Source organism: Schistocerca nitens, chromosome 12 (assembly GCF_023898315.1).
Source record: "Schistocerca nitens isolate TAMUIC-IGC-003100 chromosome 12, iqSchNite1.1, whole genome shotgun sequence".
Taxonomy (NCBI): Eukaryota; Metazoa; Arthropoda; class Insecta; order Orthoptera; family Acrididae; genus Schistocerca; species Schistocerca nitens.
This window is the reverse complement of record NC_064625.1, coordinates 92607648-92615637: the sequence shown is the minus strand read 5'-3', so window position 1 is coordinate 92615637 and position 7990 is coordinate 92607648. Positions and strand designations below refer to the sequence as shown.

Here is a 7990-nt window from a genome sequence, read left to right as displayed (position 1 = left end):
CTGTTATCTCGACTGCTAGTGATACGAGGCCGTTCGGATCCAGCACGGCGTTCCGTATTACCCTCCTGAACCCACGGATTCCATATTCTGCTAACAGTCATTGGATCTCGAACAACGCGAGCAGCAATGTCGCGATACGATAAACCGCAATCGCGATAGGCTACAATCCGACCTTTATCAAAGTCGGAAACGTGATGGTACGCATTTCTCCTCCTTACACGAGGCATCACAACAACGTTTCACCAGGCAACGCCGGCCAACTGCTGTTTGTGTATGAGAAATCGGTTGGAAACTTTCCTCATGTCAGCACGTTGTAGGAGCCGCCACCGGCGGCAGCCTTGTGTGAATGCTCTGAAAAGCTAATCATTTGCATATCACAGCATCTTCTTCGTGTCGGTTAAATTTCGCATCTGTAGCACGTCATCTTCGTGGTGTCGCAATTTTAATGGCCAGTAGTGTATTTACAAATGATTGCATTTTCTAGTGCTGAGAAGTTAGAAGGAGTGGTCTGTTTTACTTGGTAAGCGGTTTCTAAGGCCGAGATCGCATAAATATTTCTCTATTTACTATCAATCGGTCATGTGCTACATTTTATCTATGTGACAATTGGGCGTGAGGTCCAACTCAAAATGAATAAATTTTATAACATAAATTTTCGAAGACCTGAAGATGACAGCAAACTATCGAAACAAGTTGTTCGTACATAAAGAAATGTTTATGCGATGTTGGTTTCAGAAAGTAACACTTAAAAATGTAATGATCGATACCCTCCAGTATCGAATGATTCCTAATATACATTACGACCGATTATTCACCCGTTTTCTTGGTTCCCAGTTTTTGATGTGCTTTCTAGCCGGATAACCACAAGAATTTTTTTATTTTTATTTCTATTCTGCAACAGTACGGTATCGGTGATTCTTGCTTCCGTGCAAGGAAGCAAGCCCGGTGGCTGTGAGGTAATGGGCCAGCGACCAACGGTGTTCTCGAGGGGCCCGGACCAGACCCGGGCTATAAATTATGTCCACATGTCACGGGACTGAAAAGGCGCGCACAGCTGTTGAGCCCCCCTCCTGGTCCCTCTTAGCGGGCAGGGATACAGCCGAACGGAGCCGCATTCGACGCTCAAGTCAGTGTCATCACCGCCGCGTGGAGCTCGTGTCCGAGCTTGCTGCTGTACATCGCTCTCAGGGGCGATTTGCGACCTAGGACACACACGGGTACTTCGGCCACCTGTGTGACGCCTTTGAACGCTGGTAACGTGGATCAGCTGCAGCGAAAGGTACGTAGACAAGCTCATCGATGTCATTTTCCTACTTTTCTTGTGCCATTCGCGAATAGTACAGGGATAGGCAAAATATTGTGAACACCTGTACTGACTTGGGAATGGTTTATTAATAAGGGGTTGGACCCCCATATGTCCATAATACAGCTGCGATTCTTCTTGGAATACTGGCGAAAATAATTGTATAGTCTTCAGTGGAATGTTATGCCACTCTTCGAGCCGGCCGGAGTGGCCGAGCGGTTCTAGGCGCTACAGTCTGGAACCGCGCGACCGATACGGTCGCAGGTTCGAATCCTGCCTCGGGCATGGATGTGTGTAGTTAGGTTTAAGTAGTTCTAAGTTCAAGGGGACTGATGACCTCAGCAGTTAAGTTCCATGGTGCTCAGAGCCATTTCAACCACTCTTCGATCGGAACCTCTTCTAACTCCCGTAGGGACGAGGGTGGCGGAAATCTACTCCGGACTCTGCGCTCCAAAACCGCCCACAAGGGTTACATAATGTTTAAGTCTGGGGACTGTGCTTGCCAGGGAAGCCGGTGCAGTTCAAATGGTTCAAATGGCTCTGAGCACTATAGGACTTAACATACTTAACCTACTTAAGGACATCACACACATCCATGCCCGAGGCAGGATTCGAACCTATGACCGTAGCGGTCACGCGGTTCCAGATTGAAGCGCCTAGAACCGCTCGGCTACAGCGGCCGGCCACCATTTAGGTTCTCTTCAGAGTATGCTGATGTGATAGCTCAGTATTAAGCAGTCACATAGAAACACTCACTTGACGGAAGATCAGTAGGCCTACCTAAGGAGTGGAACGTTGCACAGGTCACACCAGTACATATGAAAGGAAATAGGAATACTTCGGTGAATTACAGACCCATATTACCGATACTGATTTGCTGTTGGATTTTGGAACATATACTGTGTTAGTATATAATTACCTCAACAAAAAAAGAAACCATCTGTTGATATACGCCCAACACGGATTCAGAAAATATCCTTCTTCTGAAACACAACTGGTTCTTTATTCACACGAAGTAATGAGTGCTATCGACACGGGATATCAAGTCGATTCGCCGGCCGGAGTGGCCGAGCGGTTGTAGGCGCTACAGTCTGGAATCGCGCGACCGCTACGGTTGCAGGTTCGAATCCTGCCTCGGGCATGGATGTGTGTGGTGTCCTTAGGTTAGTTAGGGTAACTAATTCTAAGTTCTAGGGCACTGATGACTTCAGAAGTTAAGCCCCATAGTGCTCAGAGCCATTTTTTTATCAAGTCGATTCCATTTTTCTATATTACCGGAACGGTTTTGACTCCGTTCCTCACAACCGGCTTCTAATCAAATATTGTACATCTACATCTACATCTATACTCCACAAGCCACCCGACGGTGTGTGGCGGAGGGTACCTTGAGTACCACTATCGGTTCACCCTTCTATTCCAGTCTCGTTTTGTTCGTGGAAAGAGAGATTGTCGGTATGCCTCTGCGTGGGCTTTAATCTCTCTGATTTTATCGTCATGGTCTTTTCGCGAGATATACGTAGGAGGGAGCAATATACTGCTTGACTCCTCGGTGAAGGTATGTTCTCTAAACTTCAACAGCCCATACCAAGCTACTGAGCGTCTGTCTTGCAGAGCCTTCCACTGGAGTTTATCTATCATCTCCGCGACGCTTCCACGATTACTAAACGATCCTGTAACGAAGCGCGCTGCTCTCCGTTGGATCTTCTCTATCTCTTCTATCAACCCTATCTGGTACGGATCCCACACTGCTGAGCAGTATTCAAGCAGTGAGCGAACAAGTGACTGTAACCTACTTCCTTTGTTTTCGTATTGCATTTCCTTAGGACTCTTCCAATGAATCTCAGTCTGCCATCTGCTTTACCGACGATTAATTTTATATGGTCATTCCATTTAAATCACTCCTAATGCCTACTCCCAGATAATTTATGGAATTAACTGCTTCCAGTTGCTGACCTGCATTGTAGCTAAATGATAAAGGATCTTTCTTTCTATGTATTCGCTGCATATTACACTTGTCTACCTTGAGATTCAATTGCCATTCCCTGCACCATGCATCAATTCGTTGCAGATCCTCCAGCATTGCATTACAATTTTCCATTGTTACAACCTCTCGATATACTACAGCATCATCCGCAAATAGCCTCAGTGAACTTCCGATGTTATCCACAAGGTCATTGATATATTTTGTGAATGGCAACAGTCCTACGACACTCCCCTGCGGCACATACGGAGTATGTTCGGTACATATGGAGTATCGCCTCAGTTGTGCGATTGCATTCGTTATTTCTTGTCATAAAAGTCATAGTTCGCAATAACCGACGGGAAGTCATCGACTAAAACAGAAATGAATGTGATTCTCCAAGGAAGTGTTATATGCCCTCTGCTGTTCCTAATCTATATATACGATTTATGAGACTACCTGAGCAACTTGTTTGCAGATGACACAGAACAAAACAAAGTGTCAGGTCTTCCACTATGTTAAATTTCTGGTATACTATGTCTCATAACTTCAAAAATTCTCGACTCAGCTAAATACTTAGGGATTACAATTATGAACAACTGAAACTGGAAGCATCACATAGAAAATGTTGTGTGGGAAGGCGAACTACAGACTGCGTTTTATTGACAGAACACTAAGAAGATGCAACAGCTCTATTTTTTAGTAGACTGCCTACACTATGCTCGTTCATCCTCTCCTGCAGATTGGTTTCCTTATCAGGTAGGGCTGACGGAGGACATTGAAAAAGGACGAATAGAAGAGCCCGTTTTCTGCTTTTAGGAGACGGGTTGAAAGGTGGACTTTAAAAGCAGGACTCGACATTTACTTGAGGATAGTTTCAGAATGAGTGAAAAATTCATGTTATGAGATCGAAACAGTGGCTTGTGACATCTGTGAAATAGTCGTCTTAGGGCAGTGACAGTAGTATCTCTGAACTTGTGTATCTTTGGTTCAGTTGTAGAGCGTAGAGTATTGGAGTGTTTGACATGGGGGTAACCTGACAGAACTTTTGGCGTAGTCCATATTAGAGGAGGATTTTGCTAAAGAAAATTGTTAGAAATTATTTATATCATGGAAGGGCTTATAGACGCAGCATTTATGGAACAGAGAGAATGGATTTACCTTACGAATTGTTTAAAAATAGTATTTTTTTCTGGCGCGTACTGATAATGTTAGCGATTCTTGCAACAGAACAGTTCTCCTCCCCGCCTCAGTTTAGACCATTTCAGTTTAATTCATTTCAGTTTGCATAATCGTAAAAGCATAGCCTTGTAAGACTTTTGGAAAGAAAGTAAAGTTTTTGGATTTATGTGAGTTTTATGTTCTTGTGAAATAAGAGTTTAAAACACGGCACTGTCTTTATAATGAACGGATTAGTATTTTCATTTCCGGTATGAAGCTTTCCTTTTTAGTACGAGAAAATCAATCTTCCGCCCAGTAGTTTTACTTCAGCACATTTTAGCTGGCACGATTTCTTTATGCTGTCCTATTGCTGCTGATTATGCTTTAATTTTTCAAGTGAGATTCTTCTCATATTTTGTTCGTTCTCTCGTTTCTCATCTCACGTTTCCACTGCGCAAATTTTAAACATTTTCTTTGTGATTCAGCTTTTAAGTGGGCCAGTAAACAGTGCTTGTTTCATAGTATTACTATGCAATTTCAGTGTTTCAATTTCTTTTGGGCAGTGCATAGTTTGATTTTGGTAGTGGCTTTTGAATAACAGTTTTGATTTAGTTTCCTACACGGTGAACATCAGTTAGTTTTGCCTTTATATAAATGTATGCACTGAGATACGCTGTTCGCAACGGGAATTTCAGCTTAATCTTCTTATAATGGAGGATAGTAAATTCAGTTTTGAGGAAAAAGCAGGCAAACATTTTTAATGCTCGTGAACGAACGATCGGTAGAGTCAGAGAATATAACTTTCAAAGTGAATGAGTGTCGCGGATATGATAAGGGAAGTGCGTAAGGGTTGAAATCATTAAAATAAAGGCGTCTTCCGTTTCGGGGAATTCACAAAACTTCAATCAGAAAATTTCTCCTCCAAACTCGAAAATATTTTGTTGATTGTCGCCTTCGTAGGGAGAAATGATCATCGTGATAACATAACAGAAATCAGAGCTCGCACGGGAATATTTAGGAGCTTATTTTTGCCATGTGCTAGAAAATGAAAGTGATTCGCTGAACCCTTTGACAAGCACTGAAGTAGATGAAGATGTAAGCGTACATTGCACTCTTCGTGAAACTCATTCTGTGAGCATTAGCCGGTTTTCCAAGGCAAAATTAGCAGGAATTCGTGCGTCTGTGAAAAGAACTATGCGTGAAGCACACAAAAGCTACCACTGTCATACTTAAGCAAAAGATATGGCAGAGAACCCTAGAAAATTTTGATCTTACGTAAATTCGCTAAGCTGGTGTAAGCCTTTCATTCAGTCCCTAGTTGCCCAGTCTGGTGCAGGAGACGAATACAGTAAAACGAAAGCAGAAGTTTTAAATTTTACGTTCAAGAAATGGTTCACAGGTGAATCGTATAAACATAACATTTGACCCTCGGACAAACTTCCGTATGGAATTACAGTTGAATGGAGAGCATCAAATTCGTTTCGACGGTACAGTGATTTTGCTGTGCTAGGATGTACAGCGGAGCCAGGGAAATTCCTTTACACACAAAGAACAACTGTAACAGAAAGAAAAATTGATATTAGTCAAGCTGTGTGTCTTAAGTAGAAGTAAAGAAAAATTACTCCTAAGTTTGTTTCCAACACCCCGTGCTTTAGTAGTCATGATCCTGTTGGAAATGCTATACCGTTGCCATCCTCACACATCTGCATGAGAGACCTACAGTTTAATGTGGATTCCGGACGGTGTGCACCAACTCAGCATTTTTCATATAAACATTGTTGAAGGTGAAGGAAGCACTGAATAACACATAAAAATCGTAGATTCGACCTGGGCTCGATGTTCAGATCATTGGATTTGTAGTCTAGCACTTTACCACTGTGCCAAGTACCGAATTCGGTGACTCATCTGCAGATTAAGTAAACGGCTCTAACTCTTTGCTATTACTTGCTATGCAACATTCGTAGGTAACTGTTTTATTGTAGTTGGACTATATATTTTACGGTATTGCAAGGTAACCTACGTAGACGTTTCAGCCGATGACTAATATTTTGCCGGTCGCGGTGGCCGAGCGGTTCTAGGCACTTCAAAAAAATAGCTCTGAGCACTATGGAACATCTGTGGTCATCAGTCCCCTATAACTTAGAACTACTTAAACCTAACTAACCTAAGGACATCATCCATGCCCGAGGCAGGATTCGAACCTGCGACCGTAGCAGTCGCGCGGTTCCGGACTGCGCGCCTAGAACCGCTAGACCACCGCGGCCGGCTCTAGGCGCTTCAGTCCGGAACTGCGCGACTGCTACGGTAGCAAGTTCGAATCCTGCCTCGGGTAATATTTTGCTGTAAATACGCAGACTGAAGCGGTGAACCCAAGTCCCCTTCTCTCTAAGCAGACGAGCTAACGACTATGCCACCCTGCCACAGTGACTTTAGACAATTGCACGGACCATCCTAGCACGCCTCCCTCCTAAATCCAAATTCCCACTAACGCTTAAGCCCACTCAATGTTCCCCCCTAAATTCGAACAACATCGGAGGGGCTCTCCAGCTGTTTTGGTATAGCCCCTCAGCATCGAACGACACGGGGATCCTGCCTGAAGCTCACAGATACTTCCCTCAAATGAAACTATTTAGTTCCAGAGACCTTTTCAAGTTTCAGACATCTGTGATGTGTGTATGCAGACTGAAGATATGAATGAAAAATTGTACCAAGGCCGGGACTTGAACCCAGGTCTCCTACTCATTAGGCAGATGCGCTAACCACTACACCACCCTGTCACAGTGGCCTTGCACACCTACACAGACAACCCTAGCATGCCTCCGCCCCCTAAATTCTTGGGTGATCTTATAAGAGAACCGCTATAAGTCACTAAATCTGACATATGTTGACTCCTGTCGTTATGGCGTCAGCTGCGAGTGGCGACCGATGGAAGTACCCTCCGCTTGCCACCCCCTTTCCCTCCTCCCAGAGGTAACCTGGCGACGGCAGCTGACGCCAGAGGGGGGCAGAAATGAAAAATGCCGAACGCATACATGTATTCATATCGCGTATTGATTCCACATAGAATTACCGGCGAGAAGTTCCTTTTTTTCCAGCGTGCCGGATAAAAGCGTCGGAATGGGTCCGGGAACAGGCATTTCTTTCGCCCTTTTTTTATTCCTTTTTTTTTCTTCGCCGCTATCGTTTTCCTGCCCGCCTTGGAAGCCTCGCGGGATAAATGCGCATTCGATATCGGCTTCTGTGGGGATACACCGCGACGTCAGTCACCCAACTCCTGCAGCGTCTAGGTTGGGCCCGCTTCTGCGAAATGGAATATTCCGTTGTGCGACAGCGAAATGCTGACGTAATTCTGGTTACTATGAGAGCACCTCCACCACATCTGGGTAACCGACTGCTGCTCAATCTTGCAACTACCGACGCACTTATAAGGAAGCGTATTTTATAGACTATGAAAATACCTGCACCCACACCCCCGATTGTTTAAATAATCAAACTCTAATGTATTACAGAGCCTCCGACGTCTGATTATGAGTCCGACGGTAAGTAAGTAAGACATTTATGCCAGA

The 7990-nt window shown here is 44.2% G+C and overlaps 1 non-coding gene across 1 annotated transcript; it reads right to left on the bottom strand.

Annotated features, from left to right (window-relative positions):
• Nucleotides 1–7127: 7127 nt before the first annotated feature.
• On the bottom strand, nucleotides 7128–7201 carry Trnai-aau (transfer RNA isoleucine (anticodon AAU)). Its single transcript has one exon. It is a non-coding gene; the product is annotated as a tRNA-Ile (tRNA).
• Between the last annotated feature and the right edge of the window lie 789 nt (nucleotides 7202–7990).